The sequence below is a fragment of the Schistocerca piceifrons genome, chromosome 2, assembly GCF_021461385.2.
Source record: "Schistocerca piceifrons isolate TAMUIC-IGC-003096 chromosome 2, iqSchPice1.1, whole genome shotgun sequence".
NCBI classification, from domain to species: domain Eukaryota; kingdom Metazoa; phylum Arthropoda; class Insecta; order Orthoptera; family Acrididae; genus Schistocerca; species Schistocerca piceifrons.
The window spans coordinates 196392393-196399858 of record NC_060139.1 but is presented as its reverse complement, the minus strand read 5'-3'; positions in this window follow the sequence as shown (position 1 = coordinate 196399858).

The following is a 7466-nucleotide window of genomic DNA, read 5'->3' as shown; positions in this document are numbered from 1 at the left end:
GTCGTATCTAGACGTATCAGGGGTCCCATATCAGTCCAACTGCACACTCCCCACACTATTACAGAGCCTCCACCAGCATGAACAATGCTCTGCTGACATGCAGGGTTCACTGATTCGTGAGATTGTCTCCACAACCGTACATGTCCTTCCGCTCGATGCAATTTGAAACAAAACCCGTCCGACCAGGCAACATATTTTCAGTCATCAAAATCGCACTGCCGTTGTTGACGGGGCTAGGCGAGGCGTAAGGCTTTGTGTCGTGCAGTCAGCAAGGGTACACGAGTGGGCCTTCGGCTCCGAAAGCCATATCGATGATGTTCCGTTGAATGGTTCACACGCTAACACTTGTTGATGGCCCAGCCCTGAAATTTGCAGCAATTTGCGGAAGTGTTGCGCTTCTGTTACGTTGAGCGAATCTCTTCAGTCGTCGTTGGTCCCGATCTTGCAAGATCTTTTTCTGGCGCTGCGATGTCGGAGATTTGATGTTTTACTCGATTCCTGTTATTCATGGTCCACTCATTAAATGGTCGTACGAGAAAATCCCCACTTCATCACTACCTCGGAGATGCTTTGTCCCATCGCTCGAGCGGGGACTGTAACATCACGTTCAAACTCACTTAATTATTGATCAGCTGCCATTGTAGCAGCAGTAACCGACCTGACAACTGCGCCAGATACTTGTTGTATCATGTAGGCGTTGCCGACTGCAGCGTTGTATTCTGCATCTTTACATATCTCTGTATTTGAATACGCATGCCTATACCAGTTTCTTTGGCGCTTCAGTGTATATAGCTGTCATTAGCGTTACCCGTATGCAGGGTGTTACAAAAAGGTACGGCCAAACTTTCAGGAAACATTCCTCACACACAAATAAAGAAAAGATGTTGTGTGGACATGAGTCCGGAAACGCTTAATTTCCATGTTAGAGCTCATTTCAGTTTCGTCAGTATGTACTGTACTTCCTCGATTCATCGCCAGTTGGCCCAATTGAAGGAAAGTAATGTTGACTTCGGTGCTTGTGTTGACATGCGACTCATTGCTCTACAATACTAGCATCAAGCACATCAGTACGTAGCATCAACAGGTTAGTGTTCATCACGAACGTGGTTTTGCAGTCAGTGCAATGTTGCGGAGTTGGCAGATGCCCATTTGGCGTATGGATTAGCACGGGGCAATTGCCGTGGCGCGGTACGTTTGTATCGAGACAGATTTCCAGAACGAAGGTGTCCCGACAGGAAGACGTTCGAAGCAATTGATCAGCGTCTTAGGGAGCACGGAACATTCCAGCCTATGACACGAGACTGGGGAAGACCCAGAACGACGAGGACACCTGCAATGGACGAGGTAATTCTTCGTGCAGTTGACGATAACCCTAATGTCAGCGTCAGAGAAGTTGCTGCTGTACAAGGTAACGTTGACCACGTCACTGTATGGAGAGTACTACGGGAGAACCAGTTGTTTCCGTACATGTACAGCGTGTGCAGGCACTATCAGCAGCTGATTGGCCTCCACGGGTACACTTCTGCGAACAGTTCATCCTACAATGTGTCAATCCTCATTTCAGTGCAAATGTTCCCCTTACGGATGAGGCTTCATTCCAGCGTGATCAAATTGTAAATTTTCACAATCAACATGTGTGGGCTGACGAGAATCCGCACACAATTGTGCAATCACGTCATCAACACAGATTTTCTGTGAACGTTTGGGCAGGCATTGTTGGTGATGTCTTGATTGGGCCCCATGTTCTTCCACCTACACTCCATGGAGCACGTTATCATGATTTCATACGGGATACTCTACCTGTGCTGCTAGAACATGTGCGTTTACAAGTACCACACAACATGTGGTTCGTGCACGATGGAGCTCCTGCACATTTCACTCGAAGTGTTCGTACGCTTCTCAACAACAGATTCGGTGACCGATGGATTGGTAGAGGAGGACCAATTCCATAGCCTCCACGCTCTCCTGATCTCGACCCTCTTGACTTTCATTTGTGGGGGCATTTGAAAGCTCTTGTCTACGCAACCCCGGTACCAAATGTAGAGACTCTTCGTGCTCGTATTGTGGACGGCTGTGATACAATACGCCATTCTCCAGGGCTGCACCAGCGCATCAGGGATTCCATGTGACGGAGGGTGGATGCATGTATCCTCGCTAACGGAGGACATTTTGAACATTTCCTGTAACAAAGTGTTTGAAGTCACGCTGGTACGTTCTGTTGCTGTGTGTTTCCATTCCATGATTAATGTAATTTGAAGAGAAGTAATAAAATGAGCTCTAACATGGAAAGTAACCGTTTCCGGACACATGTCCACATAACATATTTTCTTTCTTTGTTTGTGAGGAATGTTTCCTGAAAGTTTGGCCGTACCTTTTTGTAACACCCTGTATACAGTGCAATATGATATCATCACACCAGTAGGTACACATACATAATAACATACACAACCCACTCACATTCATGTACACATACATACAATTTTATAGTGACTAGCATAATGGGCAACTTTGTCCTAGAAATAAATTAAAATAGTTTTGATCTCCCCCTTAAAACCAAAGTTTTCAGGAAACTGGAACTAGAAATCCGCTTCCAAGTATACCACTTGAGCCCCACTACCAGCCAACTGAGGGATATGACTAAAAGAGCAAAGCAGTACTCGTACAACAGCCCGCTCATGACTCACGAGCGCGAAACGAAGATATTGATAAAGTAAAAGCTATTACAGTAGTCTGTATATTCTCTTCGACCTTTTTTTATTACTGAGTCAAACTTCACCACTTTTTGTAATTTTTCCTATCGCCTTCCCGTTAGAGCGGGTCGCCTCTTTGGTTCAAAGCACGTCATTTCTTAAGGTCTAACGCTTCCTGCGGATGTGGTCTTCTTGATTTTAGATTTGCTTTTGTAGAGTCTAGCCACCGTAATTTAGGTCATCGACGTTAACACTGGCCTTCGGCAGTGAAATAGTAGTTCTTCCTAAAGAGGCTGATATGTTATTGCAAAACGTTTGGTAAATTTGGCTGTAACAAGACGTAGATTCTGACAGAGAAGGTTCTTCACGAAAACATTTATTTTTTCACCTTATCACATTATATTAATTAGTAATTATTTACAGACACCACACAACGCGTTTCGCTCTTGAGCTATTACCAAAGCCGTGGTACGTGAATAACGAGAACAAATGAGATGTGTAGACAAGCTATACTCACCGACTCACACGAAGAGTTGTGGAAAAAAAGCAATATATTGTGGAGTAAGTAATTTACAGAGCTGTTGGACGATTGATTGTCGATACTTTTACAAGACTCTTACGATATCGGTCAGAAGGGAAAGAAAGTATCAAAGTGCTTTGCTGGATTTGTGACTATTTACTGTCGAGGTATGGGAGTGGTACCGAGGGCTTAGTGACTTTGCGTGGGAAACGACGGTGGCGAAATGTAATTTCTCTCGAAATTTAGTGAGCCAGTTTCTCAAGATAAATGTCAAAACGATTGTTGTACCCACATGAAATATATATTTTAGGCATACAGTGTAACGACAAGAAAAAGAGAGAGATTAGCGTACATGAAGAAGTGTTGAATTGGTCACTTTTGTTCTCTCGGTCCATCTGCAAACGGAAACAGTGACGATTTGTGATGCAGACATGGGATGCAGACATTCGGCGCGGACGCACACAACTACAGCAGGGACACGGAAGTGTCACGTGATCGCAGAAAGGACCGTTGGTTTCTCCTCCGTTTGCCATTAGTATTCGTTTACTTGGAGAGTTTGCTTTTCACACGTGCGGTGAAACGTCTCGTGGCGTTCTGCATACTGCGTGTTTCTTAAGGTCGTAACTCGTCCTCAGTGAGAACATTCTACGCACCTGAAATTCGCTACACGATTGGTCCTTACATTCTAAACAGAGAAAGCACCGTTTTAGGTCATTCACCGAAAGAGACAACATCTACATCCACATCTACATCTCCATGGTTACTCTGCAATTCACACTTACGTGCCTGGCAGAGGGTTAATAGAACCATTTTCATACTACTTCTCTACCATCCCACTATCGAATGGAGCGTGGGAAAAAGGAACCCCTAAATCTTTCCGTTCGAGCTCTGATTTCTCTTATTTTATTACGATGATAATTTCTCTCTACGTACGTAGGCGTCAAAAAAATATTTTCGTATTCGGAAGAGAAAGTTGGTGATTGAAATTTCGTAAATAGATCTCGCCGCAAAGAAAGCTACCTCTGTTTCTGTGACTGCCAACGCAACTCGCGTATCATATCAGTGACACTCTCACCCCCATTGCGCGATACCCAAAATTTATCGGATTTCTTTTAGCACCCATATGGATGACCTCGCACTTTTCTTTGTTTAGTGCCAATTGCCCCTTTTCGCACCATACAGAAATTCTCACTGGATCATTTTGTAATTGGAGTTGATCGTCTGATGATTTTACTAGACGGTAAATTACAGTGTCATCTGCAAACAATCTAAGGGGGCTGCTTAGATTATCACCTAGATCATTTATGTAAATAAGGAACAGTAGAGGGCCTATGACACTACCATGCCGAACGCCAGATATCAGTTCTGTTCTACTCGTTGATTTACAGTCCATCACTACGAACTGTGACCTCTATGAGAGGATATCACAGATCCAGTCACACGACTGAAACGATACTCCATAGGCACTCAATTTGATTAATAGTCGCTTGTGAAGAACGGTATCAAAAGCCTTCTGGAAATCTAGGAATATGGAATCGATCTGAGATACCTTTTCGACAGCACTCATTACTTCATGGGAATAAAGAGCTAGCTGTCTTGCACAAAACGATATTTTCTGAATCCGTGTTGGTTATGTATCAATGAGTTAATTTCTTCAAGGTGATTCATATGTTCGAGTACAGTATATGCTCCAAAATCCTACTGCAAATTGAGGTCAGTGATATGGGTCTGTAATTCAATGGGTTACTCCTATTTTCTTTCTTGAATATTGGTGTAACCTGTGCTACTTTCCAGTCTTTAGGAACAGACCTTTCGTCAAGTGAGCGGTTGTATATGACTGCTAAGAAAGGCGCCATTGTGTCTGCATACTCTGAAAGGAACCTGATTGGAATACCATCGGGACCGGAAGACTTGCCTTTCTTATTGTGATTTGGGTTGTTTCGCAACACCTAAGACATCTACTTTTTTGTCACTCATGCTAACAGCTGTTCTGTTTTCAAATTCTGGAATATTTACTTCGTCTTCTTTCGTGAAGGAATTACGGAAAACTGTATTTAGTAACTCGGCTTTAGTGGCACCATCATCGGGAACATTTCCGTCGCCATCGCGCAGTGACGGTATTGACTATTTTTTTGCCACTGGTGTACTTTACACACGACCATAATCTCATTGAGTTTTCTACCGTATTTTGAGACCATGTTTCATTGTGGAAAGTATTAAAAGCATCTCGCATTGACGTCCGCGCTAAATTTCGAGCTTCCGTGAAACTTAGCCAGTCTTGGGGATTTTGCATTCTTCTGAATTTGGCATACTTTTTTCGTTCCTTCTGCAACAGCATCCTAGCCGGCCGCGGCGACCGAGCGGTTCTAGGCGCTTCAGTCCGGAACCACGCGGCTGCTACGGATGCAGGTTCGAATCCTGCCTCGGGCATGGATGTGTGTGATGTCCTTAGGCTAGTTAGGTTTACGTAGTTCTAAGTCTAAGGGACTGATGACCCCAGATAATAAGTCCCATAGTCCGTAGAGCCATTTGAACAGTTTTCTGACGTTTTTTGTGTACCATGGTGGATCAGTCCCATCACTTATTAACATATGCGGTATGAATCTATCTATTGCTGTCGATACTGTGTCTTTGAATTTTAGCCATATCAGGTCTACACTTACATAATTAGCTTGGAAGAAATGGAGACTAGAATTAAATGTAGGAAATGGCATATCCACTATACTACGCGGAGAATACTGTGCCCAAATCAAGTTGACAACGTAACTAAATACTCCAGTAATTACCGGTGATCTGATAACTGTGGGAGGATGAAGTTTCTATTTATTTTCATCACTATAACAAAGCACATCCGAGGCCGATTTCCCATACTATTTAGGAATCAGCAAACGCTCATCAGCATACAATGACTAATACATAATAACGGCGTGTTTAATCTACCAAACATTGACTTTTGGCAAACTGACGAGTCACCGTGAATATGCGTTGGTAAGTCTCAAAATCCTCAGTTCCCGTGGATATCGTCATTTTTGTGCAGCAGTGCAGGTCCATGATTTCTGATGATTATTTTAATTTTTAATACCAATAAAAACTTTATGCATTGTACGTTTATTGCTTTCACTTGCAGCTCAGGTAACAATATCTGAATAAAACGCACAAATTGGTTATAATTACAATGTGGCCGACATCAATTTTGTGGCCATAAACTTATTTCAAACGAAAATACTGTCCACGCTTGAGTGCCACGCAGCATATGTCAACTTCCCATAGACGTTATCAGCCGTGTATTGCCTCTCGGCAGTTAAGTCAACTTCTTTTGCAGTTATGGCTTGTGAAGGCATTGTTAGGTGTCAGCCGTGACGAACCATACGTCACAGTGACAATTTGTCGTATAAATTATACTGTATATAAGTTTAGCTCGGGACAAATTGTCTGCATGGTTCAGCATATCACAACAGAAATCAGAGCCCTTCCCAGAGCGTCAGTTGTATATGCATCTCAATCAAGTTTGTAAAGTGTATGATTGAACTGGGCTGATACGAGAGCAGAAGGAATGAAAACATATGAAAACAAAAATACCATAAAATTTCCAATGCAGAAATTAAATAGAAAGTAGTCATGAGCGTATATCAAACGATTGTTGTTGGTTTGTGGACTACGAACCTGTAGATTGTGTTCTCTGAAAGCCATCGACGTATCCTTATTGAAGCTTTAACTAATTCACATTAAGTAATGCGTTTGACAGTGCGTGAACATTTTTTTCGCTAAATGCAGCAGATAAATTCTGAAGATGGACGTTACAGGCCGAAACCGGATATGATTGTGGCGTAAAGAGTGGCTGTGTAAAAATAAATATAGATTTATAATAAGTCAATCACCGATATTCTTAAACGAAAGGCTTTTTATCTTTTCAATTTAAAATATCGCGTTCTATATTAAACTAGTTGTGTGAATCGATGTATTTTGATCTTCTTCTCGGACTGAGATAGTTCAGTTGCTCCAAAACTCTTAAAAAAACTTCAAAATAACAATATGACTAATGTTCTTGTACCAGGCATGGTGGAATGGGGTCACGGAAGCCACTGCCAACGAAGCCTACTATCTCATTGCGACTAGGAGCTGTTTCTGATTTCCAATAAATTTTAGAAATGTTAACCGTAATTTCTAAAAAGGAAACCAAAAGCGAAAACTTGAGTCGCGAGATGGCAACGGATTAAATAAACTTCACTGGCATGGAAATAGATGGATAATTTCAA